We start from the raw sequence: 21,265 nt of genomic DNA, 5'->3' as shown, positions 1-21,265 counted from the left end.
TTTTGTTCTGTTGTCATGGGGTTGTCATGAAACAAGGGCTGACTCGAAGGCATTAATAACAATAACAAATAAATGGGAGCACATTCTATGCTCGTGGACTGGAAGACTTAATATATTTAAGATGTCAATACTACGTAAGTTAATCTATATATTCAATATCATAACTGTCAAAATTCCAACAACCTTCTTTACAGAAATGGGAGATCACCTCTTGAATTTATGTGGAACAGCAAGAAGCCCCAAATATCCACAGGAATCTTGAAAAAGAAGAACAAAGTAGGAGGGCTCACATTTCTTGATTTCAAAACATATTACAAAGCTAGAGCAATCAAAACAGTCTGGCACACTGGTATAATGGTAGACATGTAGACCAATGGAATAGAGTTTAAATTCCAAGTTAATTATTTTCTGTTGAGAACATCTTTAATCATTCTTTTAGGGTAGTTCCACTGACCACAAATTCTCTTAGTTTTCTTCATCTGAGAATGTCTTGGTTTCCTCTTTAATCCTGAAGGACATGTTTTTGGATATAGAATTTTCGACAGTTCATTTCTTTCAGCACTTGAAAAATGAACCACTCTTTTCTGGTCTCTATGGTTTCATATGAAAAGTCCACTAACATTCAAATTATTTTTCTCATATAGGTAGGTTGTTGTTTCCTTCTCACTACTTTCAAGATTGTTTCTGTCTTAAGTTTTCAAAAGTTTTACAATGATATATCTTCATGTGGATTTTTTGGACTTACCCTGTTTGAGGTTTGCTTAGCTTTGAAACTGCAGGCCTATACCTTTTGTGAAATTTGGAGAGTCTTCAGGTATTATTTCTTCAAGTGCTTTTTCAGCCATACCCTCTTTCTCTTCTCTTTCCAGAACTTCAGTGACACAAATGTTAGATCTTTTGATATAGTCCAACAGGTGCCTGAGGCTCTGCTCATTTTTTTTTAAGTCTTTCTGTGGTTCAAATTGTATAATTTCTATTGTTCTATCTTCTAGCTCACTGATTATTTCCTCGTCCCCACCATTCTGCCGTTCAGCCCACCTACTGAGATTTTTGTAGTGTATTAATGTATTTTTCAGTTATAAAATGTCCATTTGGTGATTTTTTATATATTCTCCTTCTTTCCTGGGGCTTTCTATTCTTTTGCTGAGACTTTCTTTCTTTTTTCTTTTTTTTCATTTGCTTCAAGCATATTCATAATTGCTCCTTAAAGATTTTATGATGGATGCTTTACTTTGTCAAATAACTCCAACATCTCTGCCTTCTTGGTGTTGGTATCTATGGAAAATCTTTTCTCATTCACTTTGAGACCTTCCTGGTTCTTGGGGTAATTTGTGATTTTTTATTGTAATATGGACATTTTGGATATTATATTATATTATGAAACTCTGCATCTTATATATACCTTCTATTTTAGTGGACTTTCTCTGACATCATGCCAGCAAGGAAGGGGAGACACACACAGTACTGCCAGGTAGGGATAGAAATCCAGGTCCTTAATTCAGCCTCAGTTGACACACACAGTAGGGAAGCTCCTCTTTATTGCTAGGCAAGGGTGGGAATTTCAGATTTCCAGTAGGCCTCCATTGACACCTTCTTAGCTGGAATGGATAGAAGTGCCTCATTACTTTCCCACATGGCCTCCATTGATACCATGAGAAGAGAGAAAATGGTCTTATTACCACTGGCTAGTGATGAAAGACTTGAATGTCCACTATGTCTCTTATAAAACCACCCCAGAGTAGAGAATGGCTACTTCACTGCTGCCCAGTAGGTGTGGAAGTCCAGGATCTACTCGTGGCCTCTACTAACAGGGAGGGAGAGGGGCTGGAGGGGGCCTCAGTATTGCCAGGTGAAAAAGAAAGTCCCTGATCCTTACTCAGCCTTCTCTTACATGACCCCAGTGGGTGGGTTGGGACACCTTGTTAGAGTCTCATGAGAATGGCAGTCCAGGCTGCTGTCTTAGTTTCCTAGTGCATCTATAGCAGAAATACCACAAATGGGTGGCTTTAAAGAACAGAAATTTATTTTCTCACAATTGAGTAGGCTAAAAGTCCAAATTCACAGTGTGGCCCTAAGGGGAGATCCTTCTTTGTCTATTTCAGCCTCTAGTAGCCAGCAATACTTGGAGTTCCTTGGCAATCCTCGTGCGACATCTACCTTCCCCCCTTTATGTTTGCTTGTCTCTGTGTCTATAAGGCTCCTTATAACTCAGCAGTGATTAGGTTTAGGACACACCCTACAGTTACAGGGCCTCATTAACATAACAAAGAAAATCCTATTCTCAATTTGGATTACATCCATAGATATAGAGGTTAAGATTTCAACACATATTTTGGGGACACAAGATTCAGTCAACAACAGTTACCCACTTTATCTTTACTGGCATGAATGGGATGGGTTATAATGTTTTCTGTGGTGTTTGGCAAGAGTATAATGGTCTTTGGTTAAAAGGATTTTGTCTTGCTCAGCTGTCCCTTTGCTGGTCCTGTGCCTAGAGAAAGCATGCTTATATTGGGGCTGTTTGGTTTTTTGTTTTTGTTTTTTTCTTTACTTATTGGCATTTTTCAGTTACCAGCTCCAACTCTGGGACGTATAAGATAGAAAGAAAATCCAGGTAACTAACCACCATGTTGTCCCTTGGTTCTTGAGGTCTCTAGTCAGTTTGCCTTATTCTTTCCACCTTGCAGGTCCTCTTATTTTACATACATGACTTATATACACCAAACCAAACCCATTGCCTCTGAGTTGATTCCAACTCATAGTGACCCTACAGAATAGAGTGGAACTGCCCCATAGGGTTCCCAAAGCTGTAATCTTTATGGAAGCAGACTTCCACATCTTTCTTCATTGAAGTGGCTAGTAGATTTGAACCACTGACATTTAGGTCAACAGCTAAGCACTTTAGCCACTGCATCACCAGGGCTCTCTCTCTATATAAAATGCCCAATGCTTTTACTTGTGTTTAGCAGGAGGAATAGGGTATGCATCTACGTCACCTTTCCAGAAATGGAAATCTTCCCTTCACAGCCTCTTAATTTATTAATTTCACTACCTTTCCTGTGTTAAAACAGATTAAAAATACTTTCTAATAAGAATGGGGCATAATCACATATTGTTTGGCAAGTTTCTAATTAAATCCTGATCACCACTTCATTCGGTTAATATAAACTGAGTACATAGAATACAGTATGCTATATACAAATTTTATAATATGTTCAGTGGTACAGGGGTAAAAAAAAAAAATTTAGGAAGTGAGTGCTGTATTCAGTGATTTTTCTGTGTATCCTTTTCCTATGCTGAGGTCCTTTGCAAAAATGTTAAATGAATTTTTCTATATTTCATAAGCTTTGAGTGGTTGTAAAACTATATGATATGTTCTATATCAGCTTTCTTTTTGAAAAATGGGATAACCTTTCTGCCCTCTTCCTTGTACGGGAGAAAAGACTGACAAATTCAAAATTGAAGTCATATACGCTATGAAAATCCATCTGAAAAAATTTATTCAGAGGTCCCAAACCTCTTGTGGCATAAATGGCAATATAAAGAGTGCAGTTTAACAGATCTGAGTCATAGAGAAAACCTTCTTCAAAGGGAGCTAAAAAACACTACAGTAGATAGGCTCGGATTTAATTGGCAAGTGCTTAGAAGCTGCTTTTGGAGACACTCTTCCCTTCTGATCTGATAAGAAGTGGTATCATTTGTAAGAAACCCTTTGAAAAATAAGGTGTTAAGATTAGGTAGCAAAACTAATAATCGGCTTCCATTTGTCAAGCCCTGCTAGCTCATAAAGGGTTGAAAGAGGGAACTTAGAAACCAGATGACCCTTCAGAATAACCCTAACAGTGGGATCAAGACACAGCATGAGAGCACACCACAAAAAGGAGGAAAAGGCAGTAATTGAAGAGAATAAGAGCTTCATAGAGTTGACTTGAGTGGAAATGGTTCTGAGAGTGAGTTTGAGCTGACAGACAGAGAAGCATTTTAAGGTGCCTTTTTGGGTGATTTTTATTTGTAAAGATGAAAGGGTGCCATACAGGATAGTTAGTGGTATTGCTCCTAAAGAGAATTCTCGGTTTGAAAACATTCTTTTTTTTTTTAATTTATTTTGTTGTTGTTAAGGATACACACAGCAAAACACACACCAATACAAATGCTTCTCCATGTACAATTCAGGGACACTGATTACATTCTTTGAGTTGTGCAACTATTCTTACTCTCTTTTTCTGAGTTGTTCCTCCTCTGTTAACATAAACTCACTGCCTCCTAAGGTTCTAATCTTTCAGGTTGCTGTTGTCACTTTGATCCCATATAGATAGTTCTCAAAAGAGCATAATGCTCAAAGCAGGCATTTTTTACTAGTTTAACGATTGTTTCGGTTTCAGAAGACTTCAGGGGATATTTTTGGCTTTAGATATATAGATTATTCAGGGCAATAGTTTCAGGTGTTCATCCACCCTCCATGGCTCCAGAAAGTCTGAAATCTATGAGAATTTGAAGTTCTGTTCTATATTTTCCCCCTTTTGATCAGGATGCTTTTATAGAATCTTTAAATAAAACGTTCAGAAGTGGTAGCTGGGCACCACCCAGTTCTTCTGGTTTCATGGCAAAGGAGGCACTTGGTCATGGCAATTAGCCACACATTCCATATCGCTCTCCTATTCCTTATTCTCCTTCTTCCTCTATTGCTCCAGGTGAATATGAATAGTGACCAATTGTCATGCCTTGGATGGCTGCTTGCAAGCTTTTAAGACCCCAAGCACTATGCAACAAACTAGAAGGTAAAACAGAACCAGTAAACATGTTATTAGGCCAATTACTTGGAATATCCCGTGAAACCATGACCATAAAACCTCCAACCCAAGGGACTAACTCCTGTGAGGTTTTGTGTTGTATATAAGCAGTCTCAGCAGTTACTCTTTTGTGTGTGTGTGTGTCATTGTTGTAAATATATCTATCATTGTTAATTCAACTTTTTACAAGTGTACAACTTATTGACATCAATTACAATAATTTGGCTATGTAACCCTACCCTTAACCAATGTAATTTTTCCATCACCATTAACCCCGCATTTCCACCTCCCTCCTGCCCCTGCCACTAATACAGTTTGGTCTCTATACATTTGCTATTTCTTATCTTTTCATATAAGTGAGTTCACACAATATTTGTCCTTTCATGATTGACTTATTTCACTCAGCAAAATGTTGAAGAAACCCACAAGTCTGTCAGTTTGATGTACTGTGAGGGCTTGTGTGTTGCTGTGATGCTAGAAGCTATGCCACTGGCACTCAGATACCAGCAGGGTCACCCATGGAGGACAGGTTTCAGCTGAGCTTCCAGACTAAGAAAGACAAGGAAGAAGGGCCCAGCCATCTACTTCTGAAAAGCATTAGCCAGTGAAAACCTTATGAATAGCAGTGGAACATTATCTGATATAGTGCTGAAAGATGAGCCTCCCAGGTTGAAAGGCCCTCAAAAAATGACTGGGGAGGAGCTGCCTCCTCAAAGTAGAGTCAACCTTAGTGACGTGGATGGAGTAAAGCTTTCAGGGCCTTCATTTGCTGATGTGGCATGACTCAAAATGAGAAGAAACAGTTGCAAGCATCCATTAATAATCGGAACCTGGAATGCAAGAAGTATGAATCTAGGAAAATTGGAAATTGTCAAAAATGAAATGGAACGCATAAACATCAATATCCTAGGCATTAGTGAGCTGAAATGGACTGGTATTGGCCATTTTGAATTGGACAATCATATAGTCTACTATGCTGGGAATGATAACTCGAAGAGGAATGGTGTTGCATTCATTGTCAAAAAGAACGTTTCAAGATCTATCCTGAAGTACTGTCAGTGATAGGATAATATCCTTACACCTACAAGGAAGACCAGTTGATATGACTATCATTCAAATTTATGCACCAACCACTAGGGCCAAAGAAGAAGAAATAGAAGATTTTTATCAGCTGCTGCAGTCTGAAATTGATCGAACATGCAATCAGGATGCATTGATAATTACTGGTGATTGGAATGTGAAAGTTGGAAACAAAGAAGAAGGATCAGTAGTTGGAAAATAGGGCCTCAGTGATAGAAACAATGCTGGAGATCAAATGATAGAATTTTGCAAGACCAACGACTTCTTCATTGCAAATACCTTCTTTCACCAACATAAATGGCAACTATACACATGGACCTCACCAGAGGGAACACACACAAATCAAATTGACTACATCTGTGGAAAGAGACGATGGAAAGCTCAATATCATCAGTCAGAACAAGGCCAGGGGCCGACTGTGGAACAGACCACCAACTGCTCCTCTGCAAGTTCAAGCTGAAACTGAAGAAAATCAGAGCAAGTCCATGAGAGCCACAATATGACCCTGAGTATATCCCACCTGAATTTAGAGACCATCTCAAGAATAGATTTGACACATTGAACGCTAGTGACCAAAGACGAGACGAGTTGTGGAATGACATCAAGGACTTCATCCATGAAGAAAGCAAGAGGTCACTGAAAAGACAGGAAAGAAAGAAAAGACCAAGATGGATGTCAGAGGAGACTCTGAAACTTGCTCTTGAGCACTGAGCAGCTAAAGCAAAAGGAAGAATTGATGAAGTAAAAGAACTGAACAGAAGATTTCAAAGGGCAGCTCGAGAAGACAAAGTAAAGTATTATAATGACATGTGCAAAGAGCTGGAGATGGAAAACCAAAAGGGAATAATCACGCTCGGCATTTCTCAAGCTGAAAGAACAGAAGAAAAAATTCAAGCCTCGAGTTGCAATAGTGAAGGATTCCATGGGGAAAATATTAAACGACGCAGGAAGCATCAAAAGAAGATGGAAGGAATACACAGAGTCATTATACCAAAAAGAATTAGTCGGTGTTCAACCATTTCAAGAGGTGGCATATGATCAGGAACCGATGGTACTGAAGCAAGAAGTCCAAGCTGCTTTGAAGGCATTGGCAAAAAACAAGGCTCCAGGAATTGATGGAATATCAATTGAGATGTTTCAACAAACAGATGCAGCGCTGGAGGTGCTCACTCGCCTATGCCAAGAAATATGGAAGACAGCTTCCTGGCCAGCTGACTGGAAGAGATCCATATTTATGCCTATTCTCAAGAAAGGTGATCCAACTGAATGTGGAAATTATAGAACAATATCATTAATGTCACACCCAAGCAAAATTTTGCTGAAGATCATTCAAAAACGGCTGCAGCAGTGTATCGACAGGAAACTGCCAGAAATTCAGGCTGGTTTCAGAAGAGGATGTGGAACCGGAGATATCATTGCTGATGTCAGATGGATCCTGGCTGTAAGGAGAGAACACCAGAAGGATGTTTACCTGTGTTTTATTGACTATGCAAAGGCATTCGACTGTGTGGATCATAACAAACTATGGATAACTCTGTGAAGAATGGGAATTCCAGAACACTTAATTGTGTCCATGAGGAACCTTCACATAGATCAAGAGGCAGTTGTTTGGACAGAACAAGGGGATACTGATTGGTTTAAAGTCAGGAAAGGTGTGCATCTGGGTTGTATTCTTTTACCATACCTATTTAATCTGTATGCTGAACAAATAATACAAGAAGCTGGACTATATGAAGAAGAACGGGGCATCAGGATTGGAGGAAGACTCATTAACAACCTGAGTTATGCAGATGACACAACCTTGCTTGCTGAAAGTGAAGAGGACTTGAAACACTAATGAAGATCAAAGACCACAGCCTTCAGTATGGATTACACCTCAACATACAGAAAACAAAAATCCTCACAACTGGACCAATTAGCAAAGTCATGATAAAGAGAGAAAAGATTGAAGTTGCCAAGGATTTCATTTTACTTGGATCCACAATCAACAGCCATGGAAGAAGCAGTCAAGAAATCAAAAGATGCATTACATTGGGCAAATCTGCTGCAAAGGACCTCTTCAAAGTGTTGAAGAGCAAAGATGTCACCCTGAAGACTAAGGTGCTCCTGACCCAGGCCATGGTATTTTCAATCACATCATATGCATGTGAAAGCAGGACACTGAATAAAGAAGACATAAGAAGAGTTGATGCCTTTGAATTGTGGTGTTGGTGAAGAATATTGAATATACCATGGACTGCCAAAAGAACGAACAAATCTGTCTTAGAGGAAGTACAGCCAGAGTGCTCCTTAGAGGCAAGGATGGCGAGACTGCGTCTTACATACTTTGGACATGTTGTCGGGAGGGATCAGTCCCTGGAGAAGGACATCATGCTTGGAAGAGTATAGGGTCAGTGGAAAAGAGGAAGGCCCTCAACGAGGTGGATTGGCACAGTGGCTGCAACAATGAGCTCAAGCATAACAATGATTGTAAGGATGGTGCAGGTCCAGGCAGTGTTTCGTTCTGTTGTGCATAGGGTCGCTATCAGATGGAACCAACTCGATGGCACCTAACAACAACAGCAATGTTGAAGACATTCCTGATCCCTTATAGACAGAACTGGAGAGCACTTATATGAAAATGAATTAAAGCCACAAGACAATAAAATCTGGCCAATAAGGTTCTTACCTAGATTAAGTGTATGTCAGCTAAAACCAGATTAGATAAAATTTGCAAAAGGCAGTCCAGAAACAAACACAAGATTATTTCAAGGCTATCTTAGTTGGCTAGTGCTGCCATAACAAAAATACCACACGTGGGTGGCTTTTTGGAATAGAAATGTATTTTCTCACTGTTTAGGAGGCTAGACATCTGATTTCAGGACTCTGGCTGTAGGAGAAGGCTCTCTTTCTCTGTAAACTCTGAGAGAAAATCCTTGTTTCAGCTTCTCCAGCCACAGTTTTCCTGGGTTCCTTGATGATCTCCACGTGGCATGCATCTTTCCCTCCACTTGTGTTTGCTTCTGTCTAATCTGTTGGGTTTTAAAACATTTCCTACATTGTTATGGTCTTATTAGCATTACAAAGAAACCTGTTTTCCCAAATGGGATTATATGTGCAGGTATAGTGTTTAGGATTTATGACACATATTTTGGGGGGACACAACTCAATCCATAAGAAAGCAGAGATCAAATCTAGTCCCTTGGAAATGATCACTGAATGGAAGATGATCCAATATGCAAGGATAAGAAAATTCTTCAAAGATGGAAAATTAGTTGGACAAAACAAATAGAAAAATACAGTAATAATTTCACTTCAGAGAAAAAAGTAGAAGTTCTGTTAACTAAAAGAAACAAGAACTGGATCAAAGGTGCTAGCCCTAACAAATCTGGAATTTTAGAAGCACAGAAAAGATTTGTTGACCTTTGGCTTTTTAACATGGCTTCTGTATTATACAGAGCTCACAGAATTTTAATTATGGAAGTGGAAGTAATAAGAACTAGGTAGAAGGAAAGGAAAAATAAGTTAAGAAAAGTCAGAAAATGGACCTTACCTAAGTGATGCTGAACTTTGGGCACTAATGATCTCTCAGTAGGGAACAATAACAAATTTACCAATTAATACCAAGCAAACAAGTTTATTCCATCTAGGAGTATAAATACCATAGAATAGACTCACATGCATCTCAGGAAGTAGATATTCTTCTCCTCTTCCTCAGAATCATACTTTTTTCTGAAATAAACGTCATTGCATAGTGCAGTATAATGCAGAATGAATTGCAAAATATTTATTTGCTAGCCTGGCAACTGGTATTCTAGAAAATCAGAAAAAAACTAATAGTGGTATTTAATTTGCAAATTATAGAGTAACAGAAATAATATTATTTTATGTCAATTATAAAAATGTATTTTAATCTATATATGTAATGAAATTATGAATCTCTTAGGAGTCCCTGGATGGAGCAAATGGCTAAGAACTTGGCTGCTAACTGAAAGTCGGTGGTTCTAGTTCACCCAAATATGTCTCTTGTCCATCCTGAGAAGACCTGGTGATCTCCCTCCAAAAGATCAGCCATTGAAAACCCTATGGAACACAGTTCTATTCTGATGCACATGGGGTCTCCAGGAGTCAAAATCAACTCAAAAACAATGCATACTGGTATGAATCTCTTAATCTAATTTTTTGTGTGTCACAGTAAAAGTATCTCTTGTTAGCTGCACACTCTGAACACAATGGCTATGACCCAATTTAAGGAATTGAAGAGATGAGTATAGGTATCTTCATGAAATAATATTAGCAAACATACTCTTAAATTTTACTATGTTAAGCACAATTCTGAATGCTTAAAATAGCTTAGTGGTTTTTAATCTTTACAACAGTGCTATGAGGTAGGTGCTATTATTATCCATTAATAGATGAGAAAACTGAGGCACAAAGGGGTTACAATAACTTGCTGAAGGTTACAGAGCTAGCAGAACTGTAGTTTGAATCACACAATCTGGCTTTAGACTCCACTTTCTTAGCCACTATGAGATACTGTCATTCTCAGTCCTACTAGAAGACAAGTTACTAAACACAATAAGTAATAGCAATAAAATAATGTTTTCCCATTTTCATTAATGAATTACTTTATACATATATACATAAAACCAATCTGAAACTCTGGTTACCATGAAATCACCAGCTATGCGCCATATTGAATGTATTAGTTTCCTAGGATTGCTGAAACAAAGTATCACACACTTGGTGGCACAAGAGAAATTTCAAAGATGGAAATCTATTCTCTCAAAGTTCTGAAAGCCAGGAGTCTGAGATCATGGTGTTGGCAGAGCTGCATGCCCTGCAAAGATTGGGGGAGAATCCTTCTTTGCCTCTTCCGGTTTCTGGTGGCCCCAGATGTTTCTTGTCTTGTGGTAGCATAACACCAATCTCTGCCTCCATCTTCACATGGCCTTCTTCCCTATGTGTATCTATGTACCCCTTTCTGTATTCTATAAGGACACACTAATCCAGTATGATCTTATCTCATTCCTTACCTTAATTCCTATCTTATCATCTGTGAAGATCCTTTCTGAAATAAGGTCACACTCTGAGGTTCTAGATTGGCATGAATTTTGGAGGAATACTATTCAAGGAATACCAATTTTGGGTGACTGCTAATACCAGGAATGTTCTGGTGGTGCAGTGGTTAAGAGCTTGGCTGCTATTCAAAAGGTCAGCAGTTCGAATCCACCAGCTGCTCCTTAGAAACTCAGTGGGGCGGTTCTAATCTGCCGTACAGGGTTGCTATGAGTCAGAATCGACTCAACAGCAATGGTATTTTTGGTTTTACTATTCAATCCACTACACCGAGTTAAATCCAGCCAAAATCTTAAAAGTCAGTAAATATTTTAGATAGCCTTGTATAGGTTTGCTATGAGTTGGAATAGACTTGATGGCACTGGGTTTGGTTTGGTTTTGTTTTTTGGTGTTATTCTTGGAAACCCTGGTGGTGTAGTGGTTAAGAGCTACAGCTGTTAACCAGAAGGCTGGCAGTTTGAGTCTACCAGGTGCTCCTTGGAAACCCTATGGGACAGTTCAGCTCTGTCTTACAGGTTCGCTATGAGTCAGAATTGACTCAACAGTAATGGGTTTGGATTTTTGTTGTTGTTGTTGTTATTCTCACAGAAATTCGCTTAAGGATTGGTTGACCTCCAAAACTGAGAAACTTCACGTTAAAAACTACTGGTAGAATTTAGCCTGTGTTGTAGGGGAGAATTCAAGGAAGACTCCGTGAAGAGCTGAATTATAATTCTGAAGTGCTGATTATTAGGAGGACTAAGCAAGAATCAGAGATAAAGATGAGGTGAGAAGGGGCTAGGATAAGAATAAGAGTTGCTGTTGTCATTATTAGGTGCTGTTGAGTCAATTTCAGCTCATAGTGATCCCACGTAACAGAGTAGAACTGGCCCATAGTGTGCTCTAGGCTGTAATTTTTACAGGAGCAGATCACCAGGTCTTTCTCCCATGGGGGAGATGAAGGATGGAGAAGATAAAAGGTGATATGGATGCAGTTAGGCATATGTAAGAGGTGGAAATATGGACTCGGTTTAGGGTCAGGCCCCTCTGTGCCATTTATAACCTCTGCATCCACCATAATCTCAGAGCGGTCTCAAGTTGAGTACCAGTGAGCACAGAGAATCTCTTAAGGCAAACTTGCCCACAACCTCAAATGCCTCCGCAAAAGAAGTCACACCTTCTAGCCCTGCTCAAGGATGCTTTCCCTTCCTTTGACCTTGAGAGTAGAAGATGAAGTGTCTGGATAAGAAGCTCAAATATTTCTTTTCCTCAATCAAAAGGTCATATTTCAGGCGAGATCCCAGGCCCAGCTGTATGAAAGCAGCAACATGAGAGGGAGTGAGAAAATTTAAAGAATATCTAGATGTTGGAGTCTATAACAAAAAAGAAAAAAAAAAGTGAATAAACAATATTTTAGCTAAGACTGTACATTAGTTTCCTAGCGAATATCACAAACCGAATGGCTTAAAACACCAGAAATTCACTCACAAGTCTGGAAGAAAAAAGTTTAAAAACCAAGGCATTGGCAGGGCCACGCCCCCTCTGAAGGCTCTAGTGGAGTAACTTCTCATGCCTCATCCAGCTCCTGATGCTGCCAGGTTTTCCTTGGCTTATGAATGCGTCACTCCAATCTCTGCCTCTATCTTCACATGGCCATGTTATCAGGACATGTCTAAGGTAATTGAAAACACCATGGCTTGGGTCAGGTGCACGTTAGTCCTCAAAGTGATATCTTTGCTTTTTAACACTTTAAAGAAGTCTTTTGCATCAGATTTGCCCAATGCAATATGTCATTTGATTTCTTGACTGCTGCTAGCATGAGTGTTGACTGTGAATCTATGAAAAATGAAATCTTTGACAACTTCAATCTTTTCTCTGTTTACAATGATGTTTATTGGCCCAGGTATGACGGGTTTTGTTTTCTTTTTATTGAAGCATAATGCATACTAAAGGCTGTAGTCTTTGATCTTCTTCAGTAAGTGATTCAAGTCCTCTTCGCTTTCAACAGGCAAGGTTGTGTCATCTGCATAACAAAGGTTGTTAATGAATCTTCCTCCTATCCTGATGCCCCATTCTTCTTCATACAGTTCAGTTTCTCAGACTATTTGCTCAGCATACAGACTGAATAAGTATGGTAAAAGGATACAACCCTGACACACACCTTTCCTGACTTTAAACCATGCAGTATCCACTTGTTCTGTTCAAAGTACTACATCCTGATCTATGTACAAGTTCCTCATGAGCACAACTATGTGTTCTGGAATTCCCACTCTTCACAATGTTATCCATAATTTGTTACAATCCACACAGTCAAATGCCTTTGCATAGTCAATAAACCACAGGTAAATATCTTTCTAGTATTCTCTGCTGATCCATCTGACATCAGCAATGATATCCCTTGTTCCATGTCCTCTTCTGAACATGGTTTGAAATTCTGGCAGTTCCCTGTCTATGTACTGCTGCGACTTTTTGAATGATCTTCAGCAAAATTATACTTGCATCTGTCAGTTTGTCCTACTGTGGGGGCTTGGGTGTTTCTGTGATGGTGGAAGCTATGCCACCAATATTCAAATACCAGCAAGGTCACCCATGGTGGACAGGTTTAAGCTGAGCTTCCAGATTAAGACAGACTAGGAAGAAGGGCCTGTCAGTAACCTTCTGACAAAAATTAGCTGGTGATGAGGTCAGCACAACTGGACTAAACAAAAAGCAAAGAAGTTTCCTGAATAAACTGAATGCTTTGAGGGCCAGTATAGCAGGGGCAAGGGTTTGGGGACCATGGTTTCAGGGGATATCTAAGTCAATTAGCATAATAAAATCTATTAAGAAAACATTCTGCATCCCACTTTGAAGAGTGGTGTCTGGGGTCTTAAACGCTAGCAAGCAGCCAACTAAGATGCATCAATTCGTCTCAACCCACCTGGATCAAAGGAGAATGAAGAACACCAAGGACATAAGGTGATTACGAGCCCAAGAGACAGAAAGGCCCACATGAACCAGAAACTACATCATCCTGAGACCAGAAGAACTAGATGGTGCCCAGCTACAACTGATGACTGCCCTCACAGGAAACACAACAGAGAACCCCTGAGGGAGCAGGAGAGCAGTGGGATGCAGACCCCAAATTCTCATAAAAAGACCAGACTTAATGATCAGACTGAGACTAGAAGGACCCTGGCAGTCATGGCCCCCAGTCTTTCTGTTGGCCCAGGACAGGAACCATTCCCAAAGCCAATACTTCAGACATGGATTGGACTGGACAATGAGTTGGAGAGGGATGCTGGTGAGGAGTGAGCTTCTTGGATCAGGTGGACACTTGAGACTATGTTGGCATCTCCTCCTTGTGGGGAGATGAGAGGGTGGAAGGGGTTAGAAGCTGGCGAAAAGGACAAAAAAAGAGAAAGTGGAGGGAAAGAGCGGGCTGTCTCATTAGGGGGAGAGTAATTGGGAGTATGTAGCAAGGCGTATATAAGTTTTTGTGTGAGAGACTGACTTGATTTGTAAACCTTCACTTAAGGCACAATAAAAATTATAAAAATAAATTTTAAAAAAAGTGAAAAAAAATTAGCCAGTGAAAACCTTATGAATAGCAGCTGAAACACTGCCTGATATAGTGCCAGCAGATGAGCCTCTCAGGATGGAAGGCACTCAAAATATAACTGGGGAAGAGCTGTCTCCTCAAAGTATAGTCGACCTTAATCAAGCGGATGGTGTCAAGCCTTCAGGACCTTCATTTGCTGATGTGGCACTACTCAAAATGAGAAGAAACAGCTGGAAACATCCATTAATAATAGGAATGTGGAATACACAAAATTTGTAAGAATCTAGAAAAATTGGAAATCAAGAAAAATGAAATGGAATGCATCAACATTGAGATCCTAGGCATTAGTGAGCTGAAATGGACTGGTATTGGCCATTTTGAATCAGACAATCATATGGTCTGCTATGCCAGGAATGACAAATTGAAGGGGAATGGTGTTGCATTCATTGTCAAAAAGAATGTTTCAAGATCTATCCTAAAGTACAACATGTCAGTGATAAAATAATATCCGTACAACCTACAAGGAAGACCAGCTAATAGAACTATTATTCAAATTTATACACCAACCTCTGAGGCCAAAGATGAAGACACTGAAGATTTTTACCAACTTCTGCAGTCTGAAATTAATCGAGCATGCAGTCAGGATGCATTGATAATCACTGGTGATTGGACTGTGCAGGTTGAAAACAAAGAAGGATTGGTAGTTGGAAAATATGGCCTCAGTGATAGAAATGATGCCAGAGATCATATGATCAATTTTTGCAAGACCAACTACTTCTTCATTGCAAATACCTTTTTTCAACAACATGGGACCTCGATGGATGGAATACACAGGAATCAAATGGACTACTTCTATGAAAAGAAACGATGAAAAGCTCAATATCATCAACCAAAGTGTTTTTTTTTTTTTAATAAACATTTATTGACCACCCACTAGAGATCAGATAGTGAATATACAAATATGTGTACAGTCCAGTAAGGTGAATATTAGCATAATCTTATGTAGAAGACAAATTTGGAAAAGTCATGAATCTTTTTTTTTAATTTTATTCTCCAATTTATTTATTTTTTCTTTATTGTGCTTTAAGTGAAAGTTTACAAATAAAGTCAGTCTCTCATACAAAACCTTATGTACGCCTTTCTATATACTCCTAGTTGCTCTCCCCCTAATGAGACAGCATATTCCTTCTCTGTACCCTGTGTTTCTGCATCCATTCAGCCAGCTTCTCTCTCCCTCAGCCTTCACATCTCCCCCCTAGACAGGAGCTGCCCACAAAGTCTCATGTGTCTACTTGATCCAAGAAGCCCACTCCTCACCAGCATCATTTTCTGTCTTATAGTCCAGTCCAATCCCTGTCTGAAGAGTTGGCTTCAGGAGTGGTTCCTGTCTTTGGCTAACAAAAGGTCTGGAGATCATGACCTCCAGGGTTCCTCTAGTCTCAGTCAGACCATTAAGTCTGGTCTTTTTACTAGAATTTGGGGTCTGTATCCCACTGCTCTTCTGCTACTTCAGGGATTCTCTGTAGTGCTCCCTGTCACGCCAGTCATCAGTTGTAGCCAGGTACCATCTAGTTCTTCTGGTCTCAGGCTGATGTAGTCTTTGCTTTATGTGGCCCATTCTGATTCTTGGGCTCATACTTACCTCATGTCTTTGGAGGTCTTCATTCTCCTTTGCTCCATGTTCAACCAAAGTATTTTACATGGGCATGTAAAAATATGTATATCCAGGAGATGACTTGTGCATGCATAATTAATTTGACTAAATACTGCCAGATTGCTGTCCAGAATGGGTAGAAGCATCTCCATCCCCATCAGCAGTGGACGAGGTCCTGCATCAGCACATCTCTGCCAACACTTGTCATCATCCAGATGTCATAATAAGATGTCAGTTGAGACCTCATTCTCCTTTTAATGTGTATTTCTCTGATTACTAATGAATTTTTAAGATTCCTCTTCTGAAAATTGCCTGTTCATATCATCTCCCCATTTTTCACCTGAGGTTTCTGTTTCTGTCTGGTGAAGTTTGGAAAGAAGATGAAGTAACCTTAGGGCAAAGAAACAAAAAGAAGAACAGAATAAAACAGGGCATTCCTAAGGTTGTCCCAGTTTATCTGGCATAGAGTCTTTAAGGGCAATAGAACTCAACCTATTAATACATTGCCTATCTCCACAAAGGGAAGGGCCTTAAATAACTTTAAGTCCAATATCCTATAAAGTTGCACAGAGATCCTGGAGAGATTTATTAAGGAAAAGAAAGGGGTAAATAAAGATAAAGTTGTTTTTCCTAAGCACAATTGAGATGAAATGAGGTTGAGAAAAAAACGACTCTCCAGCGAAGTTCAGGAAGCCTCCGTCACTTACATCAATTAAAAGCAACAGTCTCTATTGGAGGAAGCACTGAGAAATAAAGTATAACTGATGGTCCCCCGTTACGGTGGGAATGGATTAGATGCCTGAAATAATGCTTTCTGCCATTTTGCCTTGATTTAACGTGGCATGCGTGATCACAGAATAAAGCTCTTCTCACTTCTGTATTGTCATCTTTTAAATACTCATAGATAGTGGTTAGTTTAGCTGCCATGTCCAGTTATTTTACAAATCCCTTTTGAAAGCTGCCAATTACATGGATAATTTAGAGAAGTTCCCCAATCTAGTGACTCTGCAGTGTCCACTAACTCAAAGAAGGGAAAAAAAAAAAAGACTCAAAGAAGGGAAGATGAGAGAAAACCACCACCAGGGAAGTGTAGCTCTGGTGATTTTCTACACTGCAGTGACAACCGAGATTTCTGGGGCCTTAAGGGCTTTGAACCCCAGAGACAAGACTTAGATTATTCATTCCCTGGTAATGGCTTCTTCCCAGCAAGGTGCATTCCACATGGGGAGCAGAGTCATTTTTCTTGAGTTGAACAGATAGATTACATATGATAGGAAGGACGTTTGAGGTTGTAGGCAGCTCTTTATTAGCTTATAATTTAATTTTATGAACCCATTAGATGAGTTTTAATTTCCTCCTTTCAGGATCTTATCTTGAGAAACTATTTAATACATGTCTAACTTTGATAATTATACTCGGTTTTCTGTATTCACCAATAAATACATATTTTACCATCTTACATTTATATGGAAAATAGATCATACTTTCTGAGATCTGGAGTTAAACATAAATGTAATGAAATTTTTGTTAAACGCTGGTTTGTATTTTAAAGTCTGTAAGATATCAAAACCCATTAACTTTTTCAGAAAACCAATACCTGACTAGAAATTAAAACACGCTGTCTTAATAGCTTCATTTTTTCTTGTGTTCACACACAGTGCTTTCTTTCATATGTGCGAAGATTAGATTATTGAGCATAGAAGTAAAAGCATATTCCTAAACCCATGGGATACCCTCAGCCTTATGTTTGAGGAGCCTAAGACTTGTTACCATGGCTGACTTTAACCGTTTCATTAAGGTTCATGTTGTGTATGTTCAAATCTCATATCCAGTGGACAATAGTTATATCTGTTTCAAACTTATAAACTATACTTCGCTGCAATATACCTTGTGATTGATTCTGTGAAGTAGAGGGGGCCAAATTTATCATTACCCAGTTTTACTTCCCTCATCTGTAAAATTAGGTATAGTATAGGGTCTACTCCATATGGCTATTAAAAACAAACAAAAAAATGCCTTGCCATTGAGTTGAGTCTGACTCATAATGACCAGATTAGGTTTCCAAGCCAGAATTGGTTGATTCAAACTGCTGACCTTTTGCTTAGCAATCGTAGCTCTTCACTACTGTGCCACCAGGGCTCCGACCATGTGGCTATAGTGAAGCTTAAAAATGCTACTCCATCTAAAGCGCTTAGCACCATGCCCAGAATGTAGTAGTAAGTGCTCAATATTTGTCAGTGTGGTTATCAATGTTATTAAAGGAGCTCCCGATAATTCTTTGACTCCCCCCAGGACATGCAATCAGTTGCCTTTTCACCTCCTATCTCATCCATGTGATATGCCTCTCTTCCCTTTGAGCTCAGTATAAATTTTATGAGCAATCATTAGAATTACTTTCTCAATTTATTTATTTCTCCCTTACTTCATTGTACTCAAAATTCTTGTTAAGTGCACCTTTCAGCCTACTCCATGTCTGCTCCAGTGTAACCGAGTATAGATGAAACACACACACACACACACACACACACACTACTTTAAAGTAATGCCCACAAATCTCAAGTGGGCCCTTCACAGGGCCCAGCAGTCCCAATACAAGTTCCAAGTTGCTTCAGTCTCCATTCAATAACAGCTCTACACCTTCCCCTCTCTGTGAAAACCTTCAAGACATCCTCACCAACTTCAGGCTTCTTCAGATCTGTAGTCAAATGCTACTTTCCCAGTGATGATCCCTGATCCTATTTGAAGTTGCAATCCCTACCTCAACTCCAGAATCCATTCCCCTTGCCTTACTTAATATCTTCTCCAGTATTTATCTCTTCGCAATGTGCCATTTAATGTACTTATTTAGTAGGTGTATCATTTGGGTTCCCCTAATAAAATGTGAGATTCTCAAGGACAGAATGTTGTCCATTTTGTCTATGGATGTATCTCTTGAGCCTAGAACACTGAAAGGTGAATAGTAGGCACCTGCAATAAACAAATGAATCAATGCAGAAAAGACATACTGCTTTAAAATGGACACATAACTGGAAAATCAAGGAGAAGTATCCAGATTCCTCTGTAATTAGGTATCTGGGCTGAAGACTAATACAAGGTAAAATGATGAATAACAGATTTTTCCCACTCAGGGGAAGGACTTTGAGTGATGAGGACCAGGCAGAGAGAGAGAGAGAAATCAAGCTCTGAAGGATTTTAAAACTAACCACCATCTTAGATGGACATACTTTATACATGCCTTACAATGCTATTAAGCAAGCTGTTATTGTTATTCTGATAGTGGAATGTGGAGAGAGAAGGGGAAAGGGATTAATCACAAGGCAGAATTCTCAAGATCAATGGTACAGACAGTGAGCAAAAGCAAGAAGCCTGAACCTGAACTCTCCTGAGTTTGTCTTAAGGACGCAGCAGCAGCAGTGCAAAGAAGACCATGAATATTTTCACAAAGGCAGAATCATGGTGAAACGGAAAGAAGCTGGGAACAAAAGCGTCAGAAGATCTTGGATTCAGCTCTGACAGTAGTTAACTATGTTAAAAACATAAATGACTTTGGGCTTAAATGTTCTTATTTATAAAATGAAAGAGTTAATGAACTTCGGCACATTTGTTTACAATTTCTTTCGACATTTTCTAGGTCCTCACTTTGGATGTAGTTAGGGTTTTCAATCTCAGGTCTCTGTTTTTTGCCTTAAAAAACAAGACCTTTATCAGGAGTAACAGAGAAACTGAAACTGCTTTAATTCTGTGGCTTCCTGTAAACTTCGAAATCCTGCCTATGGACCCTGAATTATGCCCATTTTATAAAAGTGAAAACCTGTTTCACAAGTGCTCTATGGTGTCATTTAAGGTATCTCACTGACGAATTAATTTTCAGTGCGTACTTCTATAGAACAGATGAGATGCAAAGGAAACTAAAATAGTTTCCTCCAATGAGAAGAATATCAGACGGATAAACGAGAAAACATTATTTTAACTACTCTATCACTATTTTTTTTTTTTTTTTTATCACTCAGGATTTTTAAGTGTAAAAGAATCCAGTCTGTCTAACTGATAAAGAAATTTACTAAATGGAATCAGGTGGCTCATGATGCCAGTGCACCAGGCTCCGGTGCTCTGCAGCAAGACAAAGCACACCGCCCCACAAGGTCTGCTCTGATGAACCCACCGCTGCCTCTACTGCTCAGTGCCTGAGATGCTCAGGCCCACCAAGAAATTCTCCATCCCCAACAACTCAGAAAATAGATGCAATTACCGCTAGAGTTCCCAGAAGATCAGTTCTCCCAAGCTTGACCCCCTACTCTCATTTCTCACCTCCAAATCCAACTCATCTTTGAAATTGGTGGAACTTTGGTCATTTGGCTACAATAGAGCTGTAAGGAGGTCTTGCTTTGAACTTAGTAAGGTGAACTCATAGTGTGAAAAATTACCAAAATATAAGACTGGATGTCTCCAAAGATGTTGAGTCACCAGATATAGCAAGTATCTGCTTCTGGGCAATGTTCCCAAAATATCGCAATATACGTTTGCATCCTGTCTTTCCAAAGGTAGTTATGCGTCACTGTGAACTATAATACTGGCATATTTTGCTCTGAATTTAGGCAAACTATGATTATGTATATGCAGAAAATGTTTGTTTTTAATGGGCAACTAAGCATTTATAACCGTTTAATGTCAAACAAAATTAATAAAATAACATACATTGATGAATAAAAGAAATATTAAATTCTAAGGTCCCTTTTTTTTTCCAGACCTAAAAGTCCATATATCATTAAATTATGCCCTTGAAAGATATTGATCACCTATTCAAAATTTGGGATCCCTAATTAATTTTTTTTAATTAATTAGTCTTTCACTGTGCTGATAAAAAAAAAAAAATTTTTTGTGCTGATATTTTAGGACAAATAACTTTATGTCTTCCAGTAATGATCATCTTTACAAATTTAAAAAGATTACTCATTTTTTTTAAATTAGCTTTTAAACACACATGTAATACATGGATGCATTTAAAGCGTAACAAAAAAAGATAACGTTGCTGGCACCTCTGTTCATCACCCTCAATCTTGGCCTATTCTTCCCATATCTATGGAAACAGCCATTACCAATCTGATGTGTTTCCTTCTAGATCATTTCCATCCTCAGGTCTCTTAAGATCTGAGCAACTGAGGA

This window comes from Elephas maximus, chromosome 21 (genome assembly GCF_024166365.1).
Source record: "Elephas maximus indicus isolate mEleMax1 chromosome 21, mEleMax1 primary haplotype, whole genome shotgun sequence".
Taxonomy (NCBI): Eukaryota; Metazoa; Chordata; class Mammalia; order Proboscidea; family Elephantidae; genus Elephas; species Elephas maximus.
The sequence above is the reverse complement of the archived record's forward strand: the minus strand, read 5'-3'. Positions refer to the sequence as shown.